At 38.0% G+C, this 7,739-nt stretch overlaps 1 pseudogene; it reads left to right on the forward strand.

The window, feature by feature from the left end:
* Window positions 1–6,532: 6,532 nt before the first annotated feature.
* Window positions 6,533–7,407, forward strand: LOC102857948 (annotated as a pseudogene).
* Window positions 7,408–7,739: the final 332 nt, after the last annotated feature.

The raw sequence follows: 7,739 nt of genomic DNA on the forward strand, positions 1-7,739 counted from the left end.
TAGAATTAAAGAATGGAAGCCACAAATAAAACTAATTCGAGAAGAAGTATGATGAGGTAGACTTACATGAACAGCTACAGAAGGAGGTGCGAATAATGGAAAAAAGTAGGAAACCATAAATAGTGCAAATACTCCAGAGGCAGTGAACCACAAGAAATATAACGACAAGGAGAAATATGAACAATTACAGAAAAAAATGCAAAAGATAAAAAAAAAACAAACCTACATTATAGATAAAGAGGTACAAGACCTTACCAAATGATCATAAAGTAGACAACGTACAGCCGGAAGAGTATTGGAAATGATAGAAACACATGAAAAAACAGTGCAACAGCTCAGAATAAGAGGTACATTGCAAAGAGGACTCCAGGGAGCGAGGTAATTGTGCAATAATAAAGGAATATTTTTAAAAAGTAACCTAGGGGAGGGGGAAGGGAGAGAAAGGAGGGAAAATGTGCAACAATGAATGAATGAAAATGTAACTTTTCTGTAAGCTTTCATTAAAATAACAATTAAAATAAAAATTTTATTTAAAAAAAGAAAAGAAAAAGCAATCCAGAGTGTCAAACCAAAATAACAGATGTTTCCAACATGCTGGAGGGACAAAAAAAGCAGAGCAAAATAGATGAAACAGAAACTCAGTAAGCTGGAAGACAAGAGCCTTCATGGGAATGTTTTAAAAAGAGAGGAAATGGAAAGAAAATTAAGAGAACATTACAATCATGTGGAATAATATAAAATGGAACAACATATGTATCATTGGAATTCCAAAACATGAGTGGAGAAAATTGTGGAAGAGATATTAGAATAAAACTTCTCTCGTATCAGAAAGAATGAGAAAATCCACATTTAAGAAGCTCAGAAAACCCCAAACAGACTAGGCCCCAAAAGAAAAATATCTAGGCATGTTGTTGTTGTTGATTGCCATTGAAGTGAGCACAACTCATAATGACTCTAAGAACAAAAGACCTGAAGCCTTTCTATAACTATCATAGTTTCTCAAAGTTCATAGAGTTTCCAGACACATGTTGTTTAAGAAATGTATGCTATTCCTGCTTCCAATAAAACTTTACAAAATAAAAGGATAGAATACTAAAAGCAATGCAAGGAAAACAAAGAGTCACCTAAAAAGGAGAAACAATTAGATTAAGTTCCGAGTTCTCAGCAGAAATCATGTGAGCAAGAAGAAAAACAGATGGGATATAGAGAGGGCTAAAAGAAAATAATTGCCAGCCAGGGACGCTGTACCCAGCAATGCTGTCTGTGAAAGAGAAATTAGGTCATTTTCAGAAATGAGGAATTTAAGGAATTTTTGAAAAAAATTTGAAGGGGAAAAAAAAATGTGAATGGAAGTCCTTCACATAGACTCTAAAAGAAAATGGATGAACCACAGTAACCATAAACAGAGAAAAAACAAAATGGCAATGATAAAATCTGGCCTATCAATAATCATACTTAATTTTAATACCTTGAATGCACCAATTTAGAGGGGGAAAAAGTTTCAGAATGAATAAAAAGACAAAATCCAAAAAGACAAGAGACACAACTAAGAAATGAGGAAAAAGATAGACTATGAAATAAAGGCTGCAAATAACATACTAAGGAAGTGGTATACACACACACACACACACACACACCCCACAAAACCCAACAAACAACCAAACCCAAAACAAACAAAAAACCCCGAAAACACTAGGAGTGGCAATACTAATCTCTGATAAAATAGACTTCAGGAAGAAAACCACCATAAAATATAAAGAAGGGCACTATATAGTGATTAAAGGCACATTAGATCAAAAAGATGCAGCTCTTCAGGGACCTTACCATTGCTCTGCTGTAAGACACCAAGGCCTGTGTAGCATGGTGGGCCTGGGAGCATCTTCCAGCCACTACTTCCCTAGCATCTGTTAAAGGCTTTGCCCCAACACAGATGCAATCACACTCTGGCAGGCAACAGAACCCACTGCTTGTGGGTTGAGGGGTTGCAATTTTACCACTAAGTTTTACCACTAAGCTGCTGTCCCCACTGTCCAGCACCAGGAGGACCAATACCACAGGTACTTTGGGGGAAACACTGCTGTCTATACACCGTGGGATCCCTTAAGCCTTGGGCCAAGAAGGGAGCACAAATATACAGGTCCTTCACAAAACATTGCCATACTATATAGTTACAACAACCTAACATATACTAAGAAAAGACCCACATAATGTTAAGAAAGCAGTTGTCTGCCTCAGTCATCATGAAAAAACAAAATAACATAACCTTTGTCCTAAAAAAGTAGACCAAATGAATACCCCAGTTAGGGAGAATCAGAAGAAATACACTGATGTGGAGTTATTTAAACAGCTAAAGAAGAAGATAGAATGATAGAAGAAACAATGGAAGCCATTAAGAGAGCAAATACCCTAGAGACAATTATCCAGAAGAAACATATTAATAAGGAACCAATTGAACAGCAATGGAAGAAAATGCAAAAAAAAGGAAGAAAAAATTCATCGTATAGATAAAGAGTTTCAAGAACTTAGAAAAAAATCAATAAAAGACTGGAAATAATAGAAAAGCATAAAAATGCAAACCAGATAGTGGAATGTACTTGGGGTGGTGGGAGGGGTGTGGGGGGATTGTGTGCCAGGAAGGGAGTCTTTCTTTTACTTTTGAAAGAGAGGAGTGAACTGGGGGGCAGGGGGAGAGGGCTGGGCGGGTAGAGAATTACAGCAATGAATGAATGGAAATCCAAATTCTCTGTAAATGTTCATTAAAATTATTTTTTAAAAATGCAAGCCAGAATATTCATTTTTTCCTCTTTTTTTTCAGAATATTCTTGTTGTTGTTGTTGTTATGTGCCGTCGAGTTGTTTGTGACTCATAGCGACCCTATGTACAACAGGCCTAAACCGTGCTCTATCCCGTGCCAATCTCATTGCCTCTGACACACCCATCCCGATTACCCCAGTCACTGAATCAATCCACATCATAGAGGGTCTTCCCCTCCTGCGCTGTCCCTCTACTCTACCCAGCATGATGTCCCTCTCCAAAGACCTGTCTCTCCTTACAACATGTCCAAAGTATGTCAGACGAAGCCCCAGAATCCTTGCCTCCAAGGAGCAGCCTGGTTTAACCCTCTGTAGGATGAACCTGTTTGTTTTCTTGGCAGTCCACGGTACATTCAATACTCTTCTCCAACACCACAGCTCAAAGGCGTCAATGCTCCTTCAATCCTCCCTAGTCATCATCCAACTCTCTGACGCATAACAAGTGATTGCAAAAACCATGGCCTGTATCAGGCACACCTTAGTCTCCAGAGAGACACTGTTGCTCTTGAGTACTTTAGAGAGGTCCCTAACTGCAGACTTTCCCATCGCAATACGTTTTTTGATTTCCTGGCTACTGGTGCCAAGAGTGTTGACCGTGGAGCTGAGCAAACTGAAGCTGTGAACACTCTCAATCTCTTCGCCATCCATCCTGATGTTACCGATTGGTCCGGTGGTGAGAATTTTTGTCTTCTTGACATTGAGCCTCAGTCCATACTGAAGGATGCAGTCCTTGAACCTCTGCAGTAAGTGCATGATGTCCTCCTCAGTTTCAGTGAGCAAAGTTGTGTCATCTGCATAATGGAGATTGTATTAAGAATATTAAGACTGAATTGGCAAAAGTGTTTATTGCTGGTAGAATAAAAAAGTAGAACTAAAGAGATGGAACAGAGAGTTCTGGAAGGCAAGATCTTTGCTGGAACACACTAGAAGAAAAATCAGAGATGAGATATAAAGGAAAGGAGGAAAACATTAGAATCATTTGGAGTGACATCAAAAGGAACAGCATACATATAATTGGAATTCCAGTACTTGGGAGTGACAGAGAAATCACTGAGTAAATTGTGGAAGAAGTACTAGAAAAATACTTTCCAAATATTTTGAAGTATAGGATATCCAAATTTATGAAGCACAGCAAACATCAAAGAGACTAACCCAAAAAGAAAAATATAAAAAATGTATCATAGTCATACTATCCAAATTAGAAGGATAGAATACTGAAAGCAGTGTGTGTGTGTGTGTGTGTGTGTGTGTGTGTGTGTGTGTAAACACAAAACAAAACCAGAAGAGTTAATTACAAAGGGGAAATAAATAGATTAATTTCTGATTTCTCAGCAGATACTGAGATACAGAAGACAATTGGATGGCATAAACAGAAAGTTGAAAGAAAACAATTGCCAGTCAAGGATGCTATACCCAGCAAAGATCTCCATCAAATATGAAGGAGAACATAGATCCTTTGAAGAAAAGAAGAAACTTAGGGAATTTGTGTAAACAAGACTACAAGAAAATGTAAGTGACGTCCATCACACGGAGACACCCCCAAAAAAGTGGATGGATCATAGTAATCAGAAACAACAGAAAAAGAAACACAGGAAAATGGCAGAAGTAAAACCTGCCTTAACAATAATCACACTTAATGTGAATGGATTAATATGTCAATCTAGATAAAAAGAGTAGCAGAATGGATAAAAAAAACAAAGCCCATCAATATGTTACCTACAAGAGATATATCTACAAAAAGAAGAGAAAGACAGAAGGATGGGGGGGGGAAGATACCAAGCAAATGGCAACCTCAAAAAAGCAGGAGTAGCAGTACTAGACTCTGATAAAATTGACTTCAGAGTGAAAATCACCATAAAAGATAAGGAAGGACATTACATATTGATTAAAGGGACAATAGATCAAGAAGACATAACTTTGATAAATATTTATGCACCAAATGATAGACCTACAAAATACATAAGACAAAACTGTTAAGAGAATGAAGAAAGAAATAGACAATACCACAATAGTGGTAGGAGACTTCAATACCCCATTATCAATAGGAGATAGATCAATTCAAAAGAAACTCAACAAAGATGCAGAAGATCTAAACTATACAATCTGCCACTTTGATCTTGTGGATGTATTGAGGGTATTGCAACTAACTAAAACCAATTTCACTTTCTTCTCACATGCAAATGTGACAGTTTCCAGAATCAATCATATATTAGGACACAAAGCAAGTCTTAAGAAATTAAATAACATTGAAATTACACAAAATATTTTCTCAGACCATAATGTCATAAAACTAGAATTAACCATAGGCGGGTAAAGCTTACAAAACCACCCAGGTGAAAACTAAGTAACTCTCTACTAGAACAGAACTGGGTTGTAAAAGAAATAAAGAATGAAATAAATAAAAGAATGAAATAAAAATAGAAAAAAAGTTTTGCTTGAAATAAATGATGATGAAAACTCAATGTAACAAAACCTCTGGGGTGCAGCTAAGGCAGTCCTCAGGCAATAGGGAAACAACATAAAAAAAAAGAAAGAAGAAAAATAAATTATCTAACTCAACACCTTTATCAACTAGAAAAAGAACTACAATCTAATCCTACAGCCTCCAGAAGAAAAGAACTTTTAAGGACAAAAGTAGAAATCAATGAGATGGAAACAGAAAAACATTTCAAACCATCAATAAGACCAAAAGCTGGTTTTTTGAAAGGGTCAATAAAATTGACAAACCACTGGCAAACTTAAAAAAAGAGAAAAAAGAGATGGCACAGACAACTCGATTAAGAAATGACAGAGGTGACATCACAACAGAATAAGAGGAAATGACATCTATAATATCAGAATACTATGAAAAGCTGTACTCCTATAAATTTGAAAACCTAGCAGACATGGACAAGTTCCTTAAAGCACATCCTCTGCCCAGATTGACAAGGACAGATATAGAACACTTGAACAGACAGACCTGTAGCAAGAGAAGAAATTATAAAAAGTCATAAAAAGACTTACCCAGGTGCTCTGGTGCCTAGTGGCAAGAAGCTGCACTGCAATCCCAAAGGCACATGGTTTGAATCCACCAGATGCTCCACTGGAGAAGGAAGGGCAATCTCCTCCTGTGCCAGTCAGATCTGATTCCATGGTACACAGAAGGGAAAAAAAGAAAAAAGACTTCCCCATAAGAAAAGTCATGGACTAGATGGCTTCACAGCTGAATTTTACAAAACATTCATTCAGAAATGAGCTATCACTAATCCTACTTAAACTATTTTAAAAATGTGAAAAAGAAGGAACACTCCCAGAGTAATTCTATGAAGCAAGCATAACCAAAAATATTAAGCAAAAACAGGCAAAGATATCAGCAAGAAAGAAAACTACAGACTATTCTCTCATGAATGCAGATGCAAAAATTCTTAACAAAATCCCAGCCAGTAAAATCTAAAAGAACATCAAAAAAATAATTGACCAAGACCAAGTGGGATTCATAACAGGTATGCAAGGATAGCTCAACAAAAGAAAAACAATCAACGTAGTTCACCATATTAACAAAGCAAATAACAAGAAATGCATTATCTTAGCAACTGAAGCAAAAAATATTTTCTAAAATCTGGCCCTCCAGCCGCAGCAGCTGCAGATCAGCTTTGAGCAAGTCTGGCGGCCTTAGCTGTGAGCAGAGCCGTAATATAGTCCTTCTCGGGAGACCACCAGATTTCTTCCCTCGTCTCGCCATGGCGACCTGCGGGCAGAGCTGTGTGACCAATGTGCATTCCTCCATACTATGCTGACCTTGGTAAAGCTGCCAGAGATATTTTCAACAAAGGATTTGGTTTTGGGTTGGTGAAACTAGATGTGAAAACAAAGTCATGCAGTGGAGTGGAATCTCAACATCTGATTCATCGAATACAGATATGGGTAAAGTTACTGGGAATTTGGAAACCAAATATGAATGGTGTGAGTATGGGCTGACTTTCACAGAAAAAATGGAACACTGATAATACTCTGGAAACAGAAATAGCAATTGAAGACCAGATCTGCCAAGGTTTAAAATTGACATTTGATACTACCTTCTCGCCAAACACAGGAAAAAAAGTGGTAAAATCAAGTCTTCTTACAAGTGGGAATGCATAAACCCTGGTTGTGATGTTGACTTTGACTTTGCTGGACCTGCAATCCATGATTCAGCTGTCTTTGGTTATGAGAGCTGGCTCACTGGGTACCAGATGACCTTCGACAGTACCAAATCAAAGCTGACAAGGAATAACTTTGCTGTGGGCTACCGGACTGGGGACAGTTACACACTAATGTCAATGATGGGACAGAATTTGGAGGATCAATTTATTAGAAAGTGTGTGAAAATCTTGACACTTCAGTCAACTTGGCTTGGATATCAGGAACCAGTTGCACTCGCTTTGGCATTGCTGCTAAATACAAGTTAGATCCCACCACTTCCATTGCAAAGGTCAACAACTCTGTTTTAATTGGAGTGGGATACACTCGGACTCTGAGGCCTGGTGTCAAGCTTACACTGTCAACCCTGGTAGATGGAAAGAAAATTAATGCTGGAGGCCACAAACTTGGGCTTGCCCTGGAGTTGGAGGCTTAATCCAGCTGAAAACACCTCTGGGAACGGATATCAGAAGATTTGGCCTTAATATATTCCCCCGGAATAGATGGTATACCAATTGACATATTTCAGCTAACAGATGCTGCCGTGGATGTGCTCACCAAGTTGTGCCAAGAAATCTGGAGAACAACCACTTGGCCAACTGATTGGAAGAGGTCTATATTTGTTCCCATCCTAAAGAAGGGCGACCCCACTGAGTATGGAAACTACAGAACAATATCATTTATTTCACATGCAAGCAAGATTCTACTGAAGATTATCCAAAAACGACTGGAACAGTACATCAGCAGAGAACTGCCAGAAGTCCAGGC

The sequence above is a fragment of the Elephantulus edwardii genome, unplaced genomic scaffold (assembly GCF_000299155.1).
Source record: "Elephantulus edwardii isolate Elephantulus edwardi_28Jun2011 unplaced genomic scaffold, EleEdw1.0 scaffold00470, whole genome shotgun sequence".
Lineage (NCBI taxonomy): Eukaryota > Metazoa > Chordata > Mammalia > Macroscelidea > Macroscelididae > Elephantulus > Elephantulus edwardii.